Here is a 20,491-nt window from a genome sequence, read left to right on the forward strand (position 1 = left end):
CAATCCTGCTCAGCGTGATGTCTCCATCTCTGGCAAACCTAGAGCAAAGGAATCTCTGCCAGCACCCACTTTCGGTCAACCACATGATACACACACACAAAGAGCAGGCAGCTGTTACTCCTCTGGTACACCTCCGTTCCCCTGCAGAAGGAGCTGGGCATACACAGGCCACATGGGGTGAGTTCTCCTTCACAGCAGGGTCAGAGCACTGGACGCCCACGTCCCTCAGCCACTCTGCACTCAGGCTTCCAAATGGGCCGAATGTTTATATATTACTCCAGTTTGAGACTTATTGAATGATTTTATATTATTTCTTATTTAGATTTGTGCAATTTTTCTTTTTCACACTCGGCTTTGTTTCATGTTCAACTTGAATTTGGGTATAAAGTATTTCACAAGATGGTCTTGGATAATATACTAAAGAGATCAAGAAAAGCAGGGATATTCAAAACAAATTAAGCCTTAAATCATACAATTTTATGTCATGGTTCAGTCTACAAAAAATTCTCATGTTGCCTCTCCTCTCTGCATGGGGTTATCATTATATCTCCTCGGCTTTTTAAGGTGAGGTTCTGGATGTCTATCCTCAAGACCTGGTCTTTGAGTCCTGATGCCTTATTTCCCCCTCACTCTCCTTGAAACCTCTCCTCTCATGCTACATCATTTTCAAGATCTTTTCATTTCTTTTGGTCCGTGGCTGTCTCTCACCACATAGGTGCCCACCATGGCTCCCGTCCCTCCACCATCCACTGACCCCCAGAAAGAAATACACTTTTCATGGAACAATTTCAATCCAAACTTAGGGAATCTACTCAGGTCCCCGAGCCTGTGGTGAATATAGTGCAGGTAGTTTGGGTTCTATACAGCACAATGATAGTTCTTGTCAATTTAGTTCTCATGAGAAAATGGGCTTCTGCCCCTCCCCAGCGCCAGTTGCAATGAACAATAACAGCAAAAACCCTCTACAGGAGTTCTTTCAGGAAAAAGCCACTTAACGAGGGAACACCTTAAGGAGCATCTTAGTCTTCAAAATGGAGGTGTTTAATATCTAGAAGCACCGCCATTTCTTATGTTGCCAGGTTCTTTGGGTTACTTCTGCAAGATCTCAATGCTGAGGTGGTTGTTATGAGTTGTTAGGGCAATCCTATGGGTACATGGCAAAGGAAGATTTTATACAACAGTCTGAGAAGGTCCTAGGCAAGAAGAGAAATCTGCTTTAACCGAAAGGAAAAGATTTCTAATGGCCAAAAGTTTAGGTGCCGTGCTAACAGGGGTGGAAGATTTTGTGCGGGAGGCCCCTGCCTCCCAAGCATTTCTGTTTTGTTCTTAATGTGATACAGACTTCAGAATTTTCTATCCCTTCCATGTAGCTTGTGCCAAATACTATAAAGAGGACACAGGGGGTTGGAGACTCGCCCCAGCATCTCTCTCAGAACAAACAGTTGAGCAACCGTCTTCGGCAGTGGTGACCATTTCCTGTAGGAAAACAGAAGAGGAGTGGGATCAAGTGGGCAGCCTGCAGATCCTTCAGCACGGGCTTGGGTGCTGGGTTTGTCGGGGAGCGTACAAAGCCGGTGCCCAGTGCTGACTTCCTCACTGATAAGTCTGCAATGGGAAAGAATCAACCAGGGATTCTACCTCTCCAACAAGCAAAAACATGAACAGGGAGAATATTGTCAATAGAGTTTCCTCCCTAGCATCACCAGTTTGTACAAGCATTTTCCCCAAGATCCCAGTGCCTTCTTGTCCCCGAAAAGCTGGGGTGCCTTATAAAGCTGCTGTTTTCCAAATGGTATTCTCATTTCTCTATCCTTATTTATTCAATAAAGATCTGGGAGAGAGAGTAAAAGTGGATAAATGTTATTGGCTTTAGCATCAAACACACCAGGTTCCCTTCCTGGCTCTCTCTGGAAATCCTTTAATAATGTCGAGCCTCTTCTTTTCTCATAAAGTAGAGATAGCACAGATTAACTCAAAAGATTGCGGTGTAGACACTGGGGTCATGTGGGTCCTGTGCTCCTCACCGTCACTCAGGGGCTCAGGCTGACTAAGCAGTCACCACCTCGATGCTGCCAGTTGGCTAGCAGAAAGAGAAAGAGAGCTCGGAGGGGTCTTTCATTAGCAGGCTAAGTGGGTAACAGGGCCATTGGCTTCTGATTGGCTGGAAACGGTCACACGGTGCCACCCACCACAAAGGGCCTGGGTAGTGCAATTCCCACAAGTGCCAGGAAGGCAGAGAGCCGGAAATATTTGGCAATTAGTGCAATGTGTGAAGTACCTAGCACTATGACCGGCATGTTCCAAACACTCTGTCCATGCTAGCTGTATTTGAGTTTGGATCTGTTACATATAAAATCTTGTTTATGTATTACTTTAGTATATTCACAAGTGTTAATGGATGATAATTAATTAATGTTAGTTAATGATAATTAATTAATGTTAATTAATTAATGTTAATTAATGTAGGATGTTCTTCCTTTCAGAAGTACCTACAGTTTAATAGAAGACTCTCAGAGACAAGATATTACAATTCAAGAAATGAATCTTGCTGAGAGCTCATGGTGGAAGGATTCAGATTTCCTGGAAGAGGATGGATCTGGACCAGAGTGAGATGTTTGGGGAGCATCTTAGTCACAAGCAGCTGGGGTTGATTTTCATGGTGCTGCACAGAGCACCTGAGTTCTCTGCTTTGGGCCAGGGAATTATTAACCATTCACACATTTGTTCACTTATTCATATACTTTCTCATCAAAGGTTTATTGAATGCTGATATGTGCTGGGCACCCAGAATATGTCATTGAAGAAAGCATAGATGCTGCCTTCACGAGCTCGTACTCGGTAGGAGACACTGAAGGACAACAGCCAAAATGAGCACGTATATAGCAAGTAGATGGGGAGATCTGTTCTCCACAAATGAAGCCAAGTCAGGAGTGTCTGGCATCCAGAGCTGCAGAGGGCAGAATGTGTTGCCATTTTATCTGGGGTGGTCAGAAAAGGACCCGACGGAGCAGGCTCCATGAAGACGCAGGAGAAGAGCATTCCACATAAGGATCAGCCTCCATGGCTCTGAGGGGAGAACCTTCTGGGCCCAACTGAGGAGAGAGCGGATGGTATAACAAACAAGACCAGGGGCCTGGGGCACAGGGCTTTAGTCTTGCTTCTGGGGCTGATCTGCAACAGTTCCAGGAGCGCCCTGATTGTGAGGATGGGCTGGGAACTAGACTGCCTTGATTTGGATCACTGCTTTGCCCCTTACTAATGAGATGAGTGGGGCAAGGACCTTAACCTCCCCAAGCATCTGTTTCACCATCTGCCAGTAGGGAACAAACCTCAGGCTCCCTGCCCTTTCTGGGACAATGAAGTGGACCAATTCACATGGAGTCTTGAAATCAAGGCCTGATGTCCTGTGAGCCCTCTTTGATGGTAGCTGTTTTTACTAGAGCAAGTTGCTTCCCTTCCCTGGGGTTCAGTAGCATCATCTGGAGAGATGGTCTCTCTAGGCTCTCAACTCACAGATTCTTTGGAAATCTGATGCTAATTTACATGTTCTTCTTTGGACTATTTGCATGTGTTCCATTCTCACAGATTTTTTTTTTTTTTCACAATCTGCCCCCATCACTATCCTCTTATTGGACTTAGCTTCTTTCCAGTGATGTTAAGTATGGGGTCCTCCATTTGTTTTTGCCAGAAGCCCCTTCTCTCTGCCTCCCTGGTGGGCTGTATTCCTTCCGAGAACTTTACATACTTCAATAGACTTAGCTGATTAAAAACATTCTTTCCATAAACATCAATACACTGGCAAGGATTTTGGAGGAGAAACTTTAAAAAAAATGAAATTTCAGGCTGTTTTCTGTTTGGAAACTAAGCATCTGGGAGAGATGCCATTTTAACTAAGGGTATATCAAGTCACAGATCCACTCCACAACATCGACCCAGATGCCGACACAACATTGAACGTGTGCCCTAGCCATAATGTCCATACAGTAGTGCATCTGAAAATCTCTCCTCTCTCTCTACAACTCATGGTGCACTGTGTGCTCTGTCAGTGCTGGTGACTAGTTGTTGCTCATTCTAGAACAGGGGGTTTTAGGATGAAAACTGAAGCCAGCAACACCCGACATCTCTTTCTGTGAACATAGCATCCTGTGTGAGACATAAACCCCTGTTTGTAACCTTTCAGGTCACAGAGTGAGTGAATGCACCAGGTACAGGTGATGCTGGACTTGCCTTCCCCAGAGATGGTCAATCCCAAAAGCAGTCAGAGGGAATTGTCTTGGTGAAAAGGCGAGGACAAGCAGTTAGATCAGAAAGCCCAGACAGAGTGCCAGCATCACCATCTATGAGCTGCATGGGCTGGGTCTCTTATTTCTCATCTATAAAACATGAGTACATAGCTTTGGGGTTTTTTGTTTGTCTGTTTTTTTTTTTTTTTTTTAGAAATATTCACGTATTTGAAAGAGAGAGAGTGTGTGTGTGTGTGTGTGAGCAGCAGGAGGGGCAGAAGGAGAGGGAGGGAATCTCAAGCAGATGCCCCGTTGAGCAGGGAGCCCAATGCAGGGCTCCATCCCATAACCCTGAGATCATGACCTGAGCCGAAGTCAGATGCTTAACCAACCGAACTACCCAGCTGCCCCCATACCTTTGTTTTGATAAATAAATGACAATATATATTTTATAAGTTGGTGACTTATTATCTTGCATAAATAATATGCATATTTATCTTGCTAAATAAATATATGGCTGCTCTTCAGCTTAACAAGTTCATATCCTAATGAGTTTGTTATACTCCTTGGTCAGGAAGGAAAGAGAGAGAACCATGGTGCCTAGCTGTGACTTGAAATCAAGCTACAACTCAGTAGAAGGTGGACACTAGGGACACTGGGTGGCTCAGTCAGTTAAGCTAAGCATCTGCCTTCGGCTCAGGTCATGATCCTGGAGTCCCAGGACTGAGCCCCATGTCAGGCTCCTGGCTCAGCAGGAAGTCTGGTTCTTCCTCTGTCCCTCACCCTGCTTGTGTGCACTCTCTATTTCTCTCTCTCCCTTTCTCTCTCAAATAAATAAATGCAACCTTAAAAAAAAAAAAAAAGGAAAAAGAAGGTGGATGTTGTTCCAATGTCTCTCCCAATCCTCCCTCGCCCGTGGGGGTTACTCCTTTATCTACAAATGAGTGCAGATTTATGCACCTATAAATAAATAGATGTATTAGGGACACCACTGGTCTCTGTAATTCTCCCTTTCTCAGAGCATGTGGCCCACAAAGCCTGTAGAGGGACTTCTGGACAGGGCCTGCAAACCCCAACTGCCTGGCCCCTGTGTCCTCATCCTTTCTAATTTTCTAACATACTCATCTTTCTAACATACTCATTTAGACGAGAGCCCCACTCACCCACCGGGCTCTTTCCTGCCTCTGCCTTTGCCCTGGGTGCCCCTCTGCCCTTCTAAACCTTCTTTACCACCATGGCTCCCGTTCAGCTCTGAGACTCTCTAGGATCACCAGGAACCCTTCACCAACCCGCCAGGCTGGTGAAGTCCTCTTCCTGGGTGCTTCTGTGTGTGCCTCCCTCGCTACACTTCCTTCCTCAACCCTTGACTTTCTGATGATATGCGCCCCCCACCCTCCATCTTGCAGACAGTGAATTTGTCAAGAACATGGGTTTTGTCTTTCTTATTCCCAAATCCTAAGCCCACCTGACACTCCTAAATCTTAAGTTATGTTGGTTGAATGCATGGAAGGTCGAGGAAGCTGTAGGGGCAAAAAGAATAAATGGTTTCCTTCAAGCCCTCCCGGCAAAACAGCGGGGCAGTCAGAACTAGAACCCGAGGATTCTGACAATCTCCTCCAGAGCTTTCTTACTGAATCAGGCTGGCTGGGACTTGGCTTTAATCTCAGGGTCGGGTAGCGATGTTTGGCTGGGACAGCATAACATCCCGTCTAGGGGTCACCTGCGGCCGCCTGTGTGTCCCCCAACTGGTATGCTCACAGCCTGCCTAAACTGGAGCATCTCCCTTCTTGAAGGTTAAGGCAACAGCGCCACCTCCTGGCCTCAATGCCTCTTGTCCTAATCTGACTTGGGAGGTCTTGGGCGCCCTCTTGTGGCCTTTCAGAGGTTGCAGCGCAAAAGCGACTTGGTTATCCTCAGGTCATAGCTAAAAATGATGACCTGGGGGACATTTCCACCATTGATGTTTGAGTCATTCTGTGAACCCGTGCACTGCAACCAAGCCTAGAGACCAAGGCTTTATAACAACTCAGGATGCAGACGACCAGAGGCCTATAAGTTGCCATACACAGGGGACATGGAATGCTCACTGGGGGCATAATGTCCAGAGAGCTCCTCTGAGTGGCACATACAGCAGTGAAATGGTGGTAGGTGGCATGGGAAGAATTATGGAAATGGTGGGAAGGAATGGGTAGCCAGAAGAAGTGGAAGGAAAGGAAAGGAGATACTACCCTGACCCACAACATCCTCCTCTAGGCCTGAAGTCACTAACAAGGCCTTTTAAGAAAATCAAGCTGGGGTATAAAAAGCCTTTCCCCAGAACAAGCTCCATGGCATTTCCAGTTACCTCTGTTTGAACTGTTCAGATGCATACTCAGCCCCTGAGTCTTCTCTCTGCTCTGTCGTGTTATTGACAATCATTGACGGCCCTGGCTGAGGCTCAGCCTTCGGCTCCTATGTCAGTCGTATAAGAATCTCAGTATCTTCGGAACGTGAGTCCAACTTGAAACACACTTCCTTGAAAGGCTTATTTTGTTTTGGGACAAGTCTTATACCAATCTGTCCTGCCAAGAAATGACTGCTGTCGAACTGTTGGTTTTCATTGCTGTCAAACACAATCTTACAAGAAGAGCAAGGGGGCAACCACCCTCAAGGGCCACCTGGGAGAGAAGACTTTGGATAAGATTTTCTTAGAACCCTCAGGGGAATTAGGGGAAAAAAAAAATTGAGAATGGCCGTTTGTCTGATTAATACTGGTGCCTACATTCAGCTGAATCGCTCATTACTGGCGCTGAACGGTTCTAGGCCATTTTCAGTGACCTGCAGTCAGCATTACACAGGTGCCTACAGAGAAGGCCAGATGAAGACCTGGAACCCCAACTGTAGCTTAGCTATGAGCTTATACCTAGATTTCCTCTTTATTCCAAAAGGAAATGTTCCTGCAGGGTCCTGCCTGATACACAAAGATTGGGAAGAATAAAGAAACAATGGCTCAGTATTTGTGCCAGTCTGGGCTACTGAAGGGACACTGGACCTAATCAGTGTAGATCATTCCTTTTCAATAATGCCTCTGCAAACACTCAGAAGCATGAAGAGGTGAAATTTTATGTGACTAGCCTTGTTCTCTTGCCTGGTTTTTGACTCTAATAAAAATTATTCAAATGCAAAACCAGTAGAAAATTGATAACTCCAAGTTTGTTCAGATGAATTAATTGTTACATCAGGCCAAGTCCTAGGAAGAAGTCAGAGATATTAGCTTTTCAAGTGCTTTTCCCATTCTTTTTTCCTTCTTTGGGACTCCGTTTCCTACTCTGTACAATTGAGAGCTGACCTCCTTTCAAGGACCTTTTACAGTTCTAATGCTCTTTGGTTCTTTTTTTTTTTTTTTTTAAAGATTTCATTTATTTGACAGAGGGAACACAGGCAGGGGAGTGGGAGAAGCAGGCTTCCCACTGAGCAGAGAGCCCGATGCAGGGCTCAATCCCAGGAGCCAAGGATCATGACCTGAGCTGAAGACAGACGCTTAACAACTGAGCCACCCAGGTGCACCTGCTCTTTGGTTCTTTGAAAGGAAGCCTTGCGTTATCGCATGGCAGACTGTATGTTACATCATTGCCCAGAAAGGTCCTTACTTTATACAGAAATGTTTGTTTGCTCATTCATTTTCCCACCGATTTCACTAACAAATACTGAGGACCTACAACATTCTGACACAGCTGTAGGTACCAAGAACAAGCTGTGAAAAAGCCAGGTCTTGGCTCTCATGGAACTTGCATTCTCATGGGGGTCCCAGACAAACATTTAAAAATATATAGTGTAATGTAATATAGTATAATATAATAACATAACGCCAGTCAGTAATAGCGCTAGGATAAAGAACAAAGCCGGAAAGGACTTATAGGATGAGAAATGCTATTCTTCAGACAAGGTGGTCAGGAGCGTCCTCTCAGAAGGTGGCCTTTGAGCAGAAACAGCGGAGGGAAGGAGGTGGCCAGGTGGGAGTCCAGGGAAAGCCCATGCTAGGCAGAGGGAAGGGCAAGTGAAAGGCCTGAGGAAGCATACCTGGTGTGGGGGAGGAAAGTGAGGGAACTGGGGAGTTGGGAAATGAGGCTACATCACTGGCTTCTAACTTAGGTCTTAGTGCAGAGTGTGGTGGGAAGCCATCAGAGAGGGAATGCATTCAGAGTCCGAGCTGTGAGCACACCGCTGATGAAAGAGATAAAAGAGATAAAAGGCAGCGTCTATGCGGAAGGACCCCTCCCATCAAAGTGCTCTAATCCGCGTGCGTGTGTGATGGTGAAGGTGCATGAAGCAGGTGTGTGGCACGGATTACATGAAAGGAGCAGACACTGGTTCTGAAGGAGCCACAGGGACTGGAGGCCCGGCACTCAGATGCCCGGCGCAGCAGAAGGAACCAATCCAGTGTGGACCCCGATAAAAGGGCAGGCTAAGGAGGGGAAGACTCTTCAGTCCAGGAAGGAATGAGCTCTGGGAGGAGGCAGGAGCAGGCAGGGCCTGTTTGGAAAATGGCTTGGTTGTAACAGAAGCGTCTCAGAGCAGAGCCATGGAAAGATAACCAGGTGAATAGGCTACCAAGGAGGAGAGGACCTCCCCGCCCCTCACCCAGGGCTGGGTAGGAAGGTGTTTCTCTTCAACCCCAAGATAGTTCATGATCAAAGTGGTTAGTTAGGACTCTGATGGCCTCTATTACTCTAGGAGAGGGCTGCTGGTTTCCCCTGGGGGCCTCATCGTCTCCAAGAGCTGAAAGGGATGGTTACCTCATAGGCCACTAGGCCCCACCTGCCCTGTGGAAAGCAATCCTGGCCTCAGGGGCCAAGGGAAGGACGGATGGTAGCCTAGCCCTGCCTTTAGCACCCCATCTTTCTCCACGTGGATGGCTGTTCTCTGCATTCCAACCAAGCCCCTCAGATGCATCGGGGATCACCCTCCTGCAAACCAACATGACCTGTTGCAAAGAGGAGCCTGTCTGTATCCTGGCTTCTGTTTTCCTATGTCAACTGCTGGGTAGGAAGCTTTGTGAGACCCCAGTTTACTAGGACACAGATTGGCATCTGGGGCCTGAGACCCTCTGTCTGCTGTCTGCTGGGAACCGCGGGCCAGATTCTGACTGCGCCCGCCAGCAGCACCCTGGTGCCTGCCTGCTGCCACTGTCTATGAGATAATGTCTCTCCATTTTGGGACTGTGACATAGCTACCTCAGACCTCCGTGGCCGGTGCTCACATTCCAGGCCTGAGACCAGTGTGACAACAGAGAAACCTGAGCCTTGAGGGGACATTCTCAGGCTCAAAAATCACAAACCCGACAGGGAAAGGTATTTGATCAGAAAACAACACCATTCAGGTTATTTTAATGCCCTGGATTTGTGTTGCCCTTTAAGTGGAGCCCCTTCTGTCACAGGACTTTGGTGCCAAGTGACCCTGGCAGATGACTTTCACTTGTTTTTAATTGTAGAGCAAGGTCACGTCTGGTCTGGATATGCTGTGAGGGGTACGGATTGTGGACAAGAGGGCGGGTCCGGTTCAGGTCTGAGTCTTCCATGCACACAGTGTGCACTCAGACAGTCGCATGGGCCAGGTTCTGAGGCTTTGTGGCAGCCAGCCCGGATGAGAGCAAGCGGACCTCTCTCCCCTCCCCAGCCCCTGCTCTTCCCCCCACAGACAACTCCTGAAACCTCTACCTTGTTCAGTCACTGTGGTGTTAAATGCCATCTAGGCAAGTTCTTCGAGCATCTTGAACAATTGTCAATCAATGGGAGAATCAACTATCGGCCCATCAAGCAATTAATCAATTCATGAATCAAGAACTATTTATATACCCGCTATTGACTGAGCATTTTGCCATGTGCAGTGGAGAATACACACCTACACACACATAGTCAGTACTCTCAAGGAGTACATAATAAAAGCACAAAAAGCAAGACTTGTGCTCAAAGAGCCAAAAATAGTCATAATATTGAATCACCTGGCACTAATGATAATTGCAGTTGGAAGGAAAAGAACAGAGGCTATCCCGGTGGACAGACAACATTAAGGAAAGGCCTGGAGATGGCAGTAAGCACGTGCCCATTACAATGAGTCATCTGAAAACTTTTGTTCTCTTAAGACTGAAGGTAGAAGATCCTTTCCCCAGAAGAGTGGGAGAGTCTACCTTCAGCCTGTTGGTAGTATTTCATGAGATTGCTTGGTTTATAAACTTTTAAACCCTTAAGAGCAGCATGGTGTAATGGTGGAAGGACTAAATGGAGTCCAGAACACATCAGTTCTAGACTTCTCTATTCAAGAGAGGCTTTGGATGGCTTTGTGCTTACACGCTGTAGGATGTAGGTGCTCATCTGTATAGTAAGGATAATATTAATGTAAGGCAGCAGAAACACCATGGAGCTAGAAGTTGGAAGACCCAGGTTCTAGTCTAGGTTTTGCCAATGATAATGGCAATTATAATACAATGTATGTTAGTTTTTTTTTTTTTAAAGATTTTATCTATTTATTTGACAGAGAGAGATCACAAGTAGGCAGAGAGTCAGGCAGAGAGAGAGGAAGAAGCAGGCTCCCTGCTGAGCAGAGAGCCTGATGTGGGACTCAATCCCAGAACCCTGGGATCATGACCAGAGCCGAAGGCAGAGGCTTTAACCCACTGAGCCACCCAGGCGCCCCTGTTAGATGTTTTTTTAAGGATCCTAAACATATTAGCTGATTTAGACCATGCCCCTACCCAGTCTCTGTGAGGAAATTGCCATTATTATTCCAATTTAATGGATGAGGAAACTAAGACACAGAGATTTTAAACAATTTATCCAAGGACACAGAGCTAATCATCAGTGGGAGAGCTAGGGAGCTATTGTCAGAGCCGATTTCTTAATCCTGGTTCTTTTGCCTCTTGAGAAAATGGGCAACTGGTCTTGGGCAAGAGAAAAACTCTCTGTATTTCAGCTTCCTCTTTCAGGAAAATGAGGATGCAAATAACTTTTCAAATTAACTTAAAAAGTGTCAAAATCTAAAAAGGATATTGGATATGATATAGTTTGTAATTTTGAAAGTCCTATGTATGTGCCAGGTATTACATTCCTTAGAGAAATAGTAAAAAGCTAAAATGAGATGGTTCATGGAAAATAATTTGGAAAATGAAAAATAAAGTGGGTACTTTTATTATCAATACTGCCATTGTCCTAGAGTGATTGGAGATGAACAGGTCTTCAGACTCCATGAAAATTTGGGGATGTAGTTTATTCCTTAAATCTATATGGCATACTTAAATCAATTTGATTTTGGCAGGCTTAAAGAGGGAAAATGTAGGATAGGAACTTCATGTACTAGGGGCTCAGAGAGAGGCAAGACATTCCTCTCAGAAAGAATTTCTCAAAGCTTCTTTTCTTCCTTCCTTCCTTCCTTCCTTCCTCCCTTCCTTCCCTTCCTTTTCCCTTCTCCCTTTCTTCCTTCCTTCCTTTCTGCCTGCCTGCTTCTCCTTTCCTTCCTGAAATCAAGACCCAAAGTCAAGATGAATTATAATAATACATTCATTTCCATGACACACATTGAGAGAGCATTATCATTGTTCCAGAAACTGGCCAAGAACTGGAAGACACAGCTCTGATGTTACAGAGCTGGACAGGGTCTTACCTATTATCCAGCCCAACCTCTCTGCATGGCGGAAAGAAACCTCACTCTAGGCAAGTAGAGATTTGCCCAGGATCACTATGACCCATGACTAGAAGCTAGTCCTTCCAGTGCTCAGGCAAATATACTCCTCCTGTTAGATGCTTCCCTTCGGCCTGGGTTTGGAGTGAATGGGAATTTGTTCAAAATCTGTATCATGTGACAATTCCAAAGAATGAAGTGGTCACTTTTTTAAAGCTCATATTTGAAATGTTTCCTTCTCTGCCTTTACATGCCTAAAGAGTTAAACAGGCATCATTTATATGGGTCTCATGGATACTATTAAATCACCTGTGTTCCTGTGGGAAGGAATGCTGCCTTTTAAGATTGAAATCTGCTCCCATTTATGGTGCTGTGTTCCTGTGAGTTGAAATGATCAGTTACAATAATACATCTCAGGGGGCTGACTTTCTGCTCCCCTCCTGCCTTCTCTGATCCCACACTGGGGGCAGAGATGTCCTCTGCTGACAGGATGATAACTCAAATCCTTTTGTGTTATTGCTCCTTCCTACTTTAGCTCAGTATTTTGAACACAGAATGTAATAAGAAAGGGAGAAAACCGTGTCACAGAAGTAGGTTGGGGACTGAAGATTATGTCTCTTGGGGGGGGGGGGAGCAAACCCTTTTTTGAGACCAGGATTCATCTGATTCCTCCTGTGGTAATATAGAGGCCCCTCTCACCCCAGCAACAAAGAGTCCCAGCTGGCTATGTGCTTATGAGAGGGGTCATAGTTAGAAGCTGCCAGTCCGGGGTCTGCTTTTTGGGGACATTTCCACCTTAATCAGACAGTCTCAAAGGGCATTAGAGTCAGGTGGTGGTGACCACAGCAACAGGATCATAGGAGGTCCCCAAGTTTCAGATGAAGCCTGCTGCTGCTTTGAAATTTGCACCGTATACCCTCCTCCAGTATCAAACTGAGAAGTCAGTATACTCTCACAGCAGAGGGGAGGGCAGGGACAGACAAAAGGTCAGGGTCCACCTTTGCTTACATGGAAATTGGTGTTCTCGTCATCTGGCTAGTCAAGGGGGTTTTGAGATGTGTGTTTAGGAAGATGTGTGTTTGGAAAGAAAATTGCCCGATGTCAGTGAGGATTCCAAGACTACCAGAAGAAAGAAAATTGTTACTCGTTGACACAAAAAGGTTGCCAAGTCCATTTACGGACAGATAAGTCTGCCACAGGCCTATGTGGAGAGGACAAAGGAACTAGACAAGCTTTCTGAGAAATTGTGAGATGACAGCATAGGGAGAAAAGAGTGAGATATCATGGTGTAATGCTTAATGCTGGAGGGACTGTAGTAAACAAGACAGTCTGGATTCAAGGGGTTTATAGTCCAGTGAGGAAGACAGGCAGACATCATGGAAGGCGCAGGTTAGGAGGGACACTTGACTACCTTAGGTGCTTCTTAATGAAGACAGCTGGTATGTTTCAAGCAAGTTGTGTTAAGTCCAGACCATTTAAGATAAACCCATAGAGGACTGGGTGTTATATTGAAACAATTAATCTTGGAAGACTACTACATAAAAACGGATGGAAGGAAGAGATTTACGTGTCTAAACTTTATAGTTGTGTATCTTAGCTCCGGCTGCTGTAACAAAATACCAGAGTGGTGGTTTAAACAGTAACTATATCTCACAGTTCTGGAGGCTGGAAGTCCAAATTCAAGGTGCTGGAAGGTGGTTCTCCTTCTACAGCCTCTGCTCCTAGCTTGTAGGTGGCCATCTTCTCACTATTGCTCACATGGTCTGTTCTTCACATGCATGAGGAAAGAGGAAGCTCTGTTGTCTTTTCTTCTTCATAGAAAGGCACTAATCCCACCATCGGAGCACTGCCCTCCTGACCTCATCTAAATCTCATTACCTCTCAAAGACCCCATCTCCTACATACCATCCCACTGGGGGCTAGGGCTCCAACATATGAATTTTGGAGACACAAACATTTAGTCTGTAACATTGTGTGAACAGCTTGGGACGTGGAAAGAATTTATCAAAATGTTTAATTTTAGGATTGGTGGTTATTCTGATTTCATAGGAGGAGACAGGGCAATCTTCCTCACAGAACACCAAATGTGAGTCAAGTACAAGAAACATCATGTTTGGGGCGCCTGGGTGGCTCAGCGGGTTAAAGCCTCTGCCTTCAGCTCAGGTCATGATCTCAGGGTCCTGGGATCGAGCCCCACATCAGGCTCTCTGCTCAGCAGGGAGCCTGCTTCCCTTCCTCTCTCTGCCTGCCTCTCTGCCTGCCTGTGATCTCTGTCAAATAAATAAATAAAATCTTAAAAAAAAAAAAAGAAACATCATGTTTAAGATTTACATGTAAAGTTAAGTTGCTGTCCATGTTAATTTATCAAAAAGGCAATTCAACTAGTGGGGCAGCCAAGTCAACCCATGAAGATTGGTAAGCTGATATAGGAGAAAAATTTAGGGATGAAGAAAAGCAGTTTTGGTGCTGCACACACTAAAAAGAGAAAGACCCAGAAATATGCAGTTTTTTGAAAAGTTTTTTTTTTTTTCTTATTTACTTAGTGTTTAAGGAAAGGGTTTCACAGGGGGTGTTTGGGTGGTTCAGTCAGTCAAGCGTCTGCTGTAAGCTCAGGTCATGTTCCCTGGGGTTCAGGGATAGAGCCCTGAGTCAGGTTCCCTGCTCAGCGGGGAGTCTGCTTCTCCCTCTACTTCTGCCCCACCCCTCCACTCATGCTCTCTTTCTCTTAAAAATTTTTTTTAAAAAGGAGGAGTTTCAGAAATAATATAGAGAAGGAATTGAGGAATCGGGGTGGGGGGAGAAGGAATTGGCTTAGGCAAATTATTAGTCCAACAGTGCCTGCTATGAACGAGACTGGAAGAGGAAAATTTCTATCATGTGGGAAAAAAAATCCATAGAAACCCTAATCTTGTAAAGAACTGGGGTCATTCTACCCCAAGAGCAGGCATTCTTTCATTTCCAAACCTTGCTGAATCACAAACTCTTACCTCAATCCTCTTCAGACTGCTATAAGGTACATAGCTCTGCTCTTCCTGCCTTAAGGCTGCAGATATTGTTTCTGTATCCACACAGGCACACTTTTCTCCCCCCCTTACCTGTCCAGGCAAGCTTCTGCCTGGTAAATGCCATTTGCCCACATCTGCAAGGTAACACACCTGTACATGGGGATGACTTCTGCTTCAGCTTTCTCTACCCCACCAAACAGATCACCAAAAACCCTTTCTTTGGATCTTCATCAATATGCAGGATGTACAAAGCTGTCTGGAACAGATCTGGCATTAATTATCCAGTGCACAACACTGGAATAAGTGGTTAATCCCAAGGAGGTTTACACTGGAGACTGACCAACCTGCCCGGGGGTGGATTCAGAACCAATCTTGGCTCCAGAGACTATTCCACATCATGTGTTGTGCAAATGTTCACTGGCACCAGAGTGGACTTCATTCCACAGCAGATGGGATCCTTCTTATGCAGACCTACTCTAAGATAATATATGACCCAAGCACTATATTGTCTAGAGTTTCCTTCTTTCCATAAAATGCATCATTGGTTTAATTCTCAGACTGAACTTCCTCCTCCTGTGCTCCTTTACCTGCTCTTGCCCTCTTTCAAATCATGGTCTGGAGGCTCGTTCTGGGGCTCCAAAACAGCAGGTGATTTTATTCCCCCAGGGCCAACATGTTGACCTGTAGTGAATCCAAATGTCTTTGATTCATTAGTTTTCATCTTATGGCAGCTGCCTAGTTTTGATCTGTTGTGTTTGGGCAAAGAGTTGCAGTAGGAAACGTCGGGGAAGATAGCAAACACCTGTAAGAGTGATGGGGGAATTTCTGCTATCCTTTCTTTTCTTCAAGATTATTACTTTGTCTTCGAAGAGTTTTCCTTGTGGGATTTTAGACATGGCTTAGATAAGCTGTTAGAGAAGGTCTGAAATAAAGAATCTTTAATCTGGGACCAAAGGATTTTCAAGATGATTGTAAAGAAGTCAGATAGCAAGTCTTTCTCTTCATGGTAATTGCTTTCTTACAAATTTGTGTCTGTGGTAGGCAAGAGCTGAGAATATTTCCTGCAGACTTTTGTTTTGTTTTCTGATCCAGTAGGTGAAGGTGAGGAGTAGAGAGTAGACAGGGTATGTTGTATATTTTTGTGACTGGAGGATTTAGAAAAAAAATCCTTCAATCAGGACTAATTTTCTTTAAAAAGCTTACAGTTTTAGCACCTTATGGCCCACATACTTAGACTGCAAACAGTATTGTTATAAAATGTGTGGATTTTGGCACAGGAAATACAAAAACCAACTTCTTTCATTTGATATTTGCTGTTGAACAAAGACATAAGGTCAGAAAAACGAAAGTGTGCTTCCCTCTTATCCCTCTCTCACATCTGCCCCCAGTAAATTCAGTGAACTTATTAACATATTTTACCTTCTAAAAGTTAATAAGCATAATCTCCTTTAACTAAATGAGCTTCAGCATTTATTTTGTACCTGCTATGCATTAGGTGTATCTATGGGAAGGTTGAGTCATAGGGATATAATGGGAATAAAACAGATGTACGTTCCTTGTTCTTGACGAATTAGAATCTCTTATTGAGGACCCCATAAAATGCACATGTATTTTGATCACACTGACAGGCAGTGTAAAGTCACACAGAGGAAGGAGAGAGAATTTTGGCTGGCACCATCAGATAAAGCTCCATGGAGACGGTGAAACTTGAACTGGCCCTGACAGAGGGTGCCCACGTGTGCACAGCTGGAAGAGCATGGGTCAAAGGACAGAAGTAGGAAAAAGCAGGATGCAGGCCCATACATTTCTAGGAAACCATCTCATTGAACTCTGCTCAACCATCTTCATAATCCATACTGCCCACCAAGCCTATGTGACTCTCCCAGAGTTAGATGCAATGTGCCCTAAGTATTCTTGAATCATTTGCGTTTACAAGCAAACTTCCAACACAAGGACACAAAGGTGGAAAGGAACTGGCTTGCCATTGCTTTGAATTTGGATTCCATGTTAGTACAGGTAAAGAATGTAAACTCCAAAAGGGCTTTAAAAATTTTTTTTCTTAAGGTCAATCCTCTCTAGAGGATTGATATGAAATGGCAAGATACAAATGCAGACACTTTGCTCAATCTTTGTTAATCTTTTCATTGCTACTGGGGCAGAATGATTCTTTAAGGAGCACAGGCAAAAGGGCCAATGACCTGAGGTGAAGGTCACTAAATCCAATTCAACCCAGAACAGCGAAGTCATGGCTTCTACAGACATACCAGAACCTTTTCTGCAATCACAGACTTTTGGTTTATCTAGATTGGCTTTTTTCCTCATTGATTAGCCCAAGTGTCTGAAAGTAATTATAGCCAGCTCTCCATTGCTTGTGACAGGCTGCAACAGTGACAGGGAAAAAGGGTGAAGGGGAAAAAAAAAGCCAAAATATGGATTTAGATAAAGGACGGCAGACCTACCTTCTTAATCATTACAACACTCTAATATTATCTTGCATTTCCTAAACAAACTCTGGGGACAAAGACGTCTATTTTGAGTTGAACAGAGTAGATAATGTCACTTCAAGATAGGTTATCTAAGTTTGGATCTTGGTACTATTAATTTTTCCCTTTCATTTTTTTTTCCTCCCAAACTTCCACATCTCAGAAACTGTGCTAGTGACTTCTACAGAAGGACTTGCAGGTGAATTTTGAAGAGTCAAGATATGGAGAGAAACCAGCTTTTGTCGTGTTGAAGAGACATCAGAGACAGGAGTTCTTGGGATTCTGTCACATGCTTGTTTGCACTTCCAAGAAAGCAGAGTTCAAGTGCACTTACAGACCAGAGACAGGTGAGAGGTGTAGGGAGGCGGCAAGAAGGCTCAGCAAACCTGAGAATAGCACAGCATATCTGCCAAGGAGGCTGCGGGTGCCCACATTTTCTCCACCGCTTCAGAGCTGCCTTGGCTTCATACCCTGTTGCTGCTGGGTCACAGCAGAAAATGGGCTCTGATGATTTTCACTCGCTTGACACATTCTTCTGGGGTTTTGTCTTTCTTTTTCAAATGAGCCAGTGATGTCTTTGTGTAATAAATACTGGGCGAGTCTTAGGATATGGAAGCAATATTTGTTATAGTCTCCCCTCACTGGCTCTTTTCTGAGAAACAATTCTGGGCGCAGCCACCTCTCTCATGCCTTACACCACAGAGGAGTGATGGAGGCTTGTGAGCAGAAACTGACCCTGCAGTGGTTTCATTCTCTTATCCACAAAGGCAGTGGGAGCATCTACTGCCCTGGGATTTCTGGCAGTCGCAGTGGAAAGGAAATGGAGATGCCAAGTTATGGAAGTGCTTGCCCAGTTGGGTCTTGGACTACAAAAGCATCATGATTTGCTTTCCTACCCAATTACTGCTCCTCCCCTGGTTGGTTCCCTTTTCCATCTGTATCCAGCAGGGCTGGCTAACCTTCCTTTCCTCCTCCTGGGAGAACACATATTGCTCCAGGGCAAAGGAAGACCAAGACAAACAGCAGGTTCTGAGAGGCCTGGGGAACAGGGGATCGCCAGAGGACAGCTTAGCTGCATGGTTCCCGAAGCAAGGCATCTCCAAATGAGCAGGAGATGATGCCATTGACATTTTTATAGCACAGCTATAAAATAAAAACTTATTTTATAAACCTTGTTCTTATAATTCACTTCTCAAAATGGTGTAATGTATTTGTCCCTTTTTCTAAGAGAAAAATTTAAGTCCCAATGAAGTTAAGTTACCTGACCACTTCCTCACAGCTGATTAAGTGGCAGAGCTAGGGTTTCAATCAGGCTGTTATTGCTTCCAGGTCATTATACTCTATAGACCCTAAAGCCATCTCATATCTAAGAAATAATTGGAACAGGCTTGAAGAAATTAAGGGGGGAGGATCAGAAAATGACTGAGATAGATGTCAAATCCAAGGGCTGTTTACATGTGCAATGGAACTGTCATGTTTCCCATGAGGAGGAACTGTTAACTTTGGTGAAGAATCCTCCTCGAGAAGATTCCTCAACAATTTTCCACTGTATAGAGGGAGAGCAATGCCAGCTTCCTTAGCACACTGCCCCAGACAGGCCCCTCTCCAGGACCTCGCCTTGCCTTGCCTCTCACCACTCCCTCCCTGCAGCCTGTGCCTTGCAGCTCTCCCTAGCTCTTTTTTTTTTTTCATTTTTACATTTCTTGGTTGTAGTAAAATAAACAAAATCTACAATTTACCATCTTAACCATTTTTAGCATATGGCTCTGTAGTGTCACGTCTACTTACATGGTTGATAAAACCTATCTCCGTAATTTCTCATTCGGCAAAATTCAAACTCCGTACCCATTATATGCTCCCCATTCCCCTGATTCCTAACAACCACATTTCTACTATTTCTGTGAGACTGACCGTGCAAGGTACTTCAGATATGTGGAATCTACAGTTTTTGTCTTTTTGTTGAGACTTTGTCTTTGCACACATTATTCATTGTTCCTCTGGACACCCTCCTCATATTTTTACTGGTTAATTCTCAGGAATCTTTCAGAAGTCAATTCAGATATTATCACCTCAGGCTCTCCATGGCTCTCTACTCTCAGTGAAGTGCCCTTCTTATATATTTAGTAGTGTATTAATCACTTGAGAGTTGTCCATGTTTTAACCCATTGATACGCAACATGGGGTTGAAGATCTGCATTCTCACTGGCATACATCTGGGAGCTTGTTAGAAATGTAGCGCACTCTTTACGAAGGTCCCAGTAAATCACACATACATGAAAGTTTGAAAAGCACTGTTCTAACTCGTTGGACAAGAGGCCCGCAGACAACTCATGGGCCAAACCCGGTCAGCAGCCTGTTCCTGTAAATACAGTTTTATTGGAACACAGCCACTGACATTGCTTCCTGTATTGTCTATGATTGCTTTCACGCTACAGTGGAAGAGCTGAGCAGTTGCAACAGAGACCACCTATGACCACAAAGCCAGGAATATTTACTCTCTGCCTCTTTACCAAAAAGGTCTGTGAACTTCTGCACTAGATCATGAGCTCCTTAAAAATGAGAACCAGGTCTTATTTTGCTTTGTAAGAAGAAACACAGACTAGTATAATGGTTATTAAACGTGTAGGCTTGAGGGTAGACTAGCAGGATTCGTTATCTAGGCTCTGCCATTTCTTTCTTTTTCTTTTTTAAGATTTTATGTATTTGACAGACAGAGATCACAAGTAGGCAGAGAGGCAGGCAGAGAGGGGGGGGAAGTGGGCTCCCTGCTGAGCAGAGAGCCCAATGTGGGGCTCGATCCCAGGGCCCTGGGATCATGACCCAAACTGAAGGCAGAGGCTTTTTTTTTTTTTTTTTTAAATTTATTTGACAGAGATCACAGGTAGGCAGAGAGGCAGGCAGAGAGAGAGGAAGGAAAGCAGGCTCCTTGCTGAGCAGAGAGCCCGATGTGGGGCTCGATCCCAGGGCCCTGGGATCATGACCCAAACTGAAGGCAGAGGCTTTAACCCACTGAGCCACCCAGGTGCCCCAGGCTCTGCCATTTCTTTTCAAGTGACTATGGGCAACTCACAATCCCTCTGTGCCTTATGCTCCTCATCTATGAACTGGGAAAAGATAATAGAACCTA

This window comes from Lutra lutra, chromosome 10, assembly GCF_902655055.1.
Source record: "Lutra lutra chromosome 10, mLutLut1.2, whole genome shotgun sequence".
NCBI lineage: Eukaryota > Metazoa > Chordata > Mammalia > Carnivora > Mustelidae > Lutra > Lutra lutra.